Here is a 1,039-nt window from a genome sequence, read left to right on the forward strand (position 1 = left end):
ATTGAACTTCTATGAAGAAAAAAGTTACGGATTTCCCTTTTTAAAGGTGAAATGTACTTAAACTTTAGCAATAAAAACTCACGCCCCATTTGTTCCCCCAATAAACAGCCCCTAATCTCGCTAAAAAGATGAACATACACAAAAATACCTGCTCAAAGGATCCAAGTTCTAGAATCCAATAAATATTGCTCCTAGATTTCAACTTCTACCTAATATGTATGTATTACACGAACCCAAAAGTAACCCAGTTATAAATACTTTCTCCTCTCGAGACTCAACAACTATGTCATTTTCACTTTCTATACAACTATAATGTTAACATGTGTAACTTCAACCAATTTCTACGAAAATTACGTTCACAGACTACTAGATCTATATGTACAAAATCAACATTGAGTAATTCACCGAGTAATGATTTCTTGTAATAAATTTGCACTCTCCCAGTAGCAGATTGAGAAGTCCAGTGAAGAACAGTTCCACCAATCCTCAACACTCTTGTTTTCATCTATTTAGCAATAGAGACACGATTATTTGTCTTTCTATTAGCAGAAGTAACTTTTTCACAACCTTGAGTGCAATTAATTGTGTCCAAGAAAAAAATACCGATTAAAAAAAATTGTGTCAATACTTCTATCCATCCAATAGCAATTCAAAAGTAATTTCATATGTTAAAAACAAACAATTAATAAGTAAATAACAGTCAACATTCAACTACAGATAAAAACTTAAGAAAAACTTGATTGTAGGGGCAGAGTTCAGGAATCAAAATCAGGGGCTTACCTTCTTGTTGGAAAAAAGACCTTCCAAGATTGCCCAAGAAATAAAGCTTGACAATGTGAAAAATCCCAAACCACTTCAAGAACAAGAAAATAGGGAAGAAATGATTTTCAATGTATATTGGAAGAATAATGTATTTGGATTTTTTGAACAAACCTCAAGTTAATCCCCAAGAATACAAATAGCTTTGAATTTATACCCAAGATGAACAACCTCAATCTTGTAAAATTCTATCCAAGCTTTCTCCTTTCTTTGTTCTCTC

Source organism: Olea europaea, chromosome 8, assembly GCF_002742605.1.
Source record: "Olea europaea var. sylvestris chromosome 8, O_europaea_v1, whole genome shotgun sequence".
NCBI classification, from domain to species: Eukaryota; Viridiplantae; Streptophyta; class Magnoliopsida; order Lamiales; family Oleaceae; genus Olea; species Olea europaea.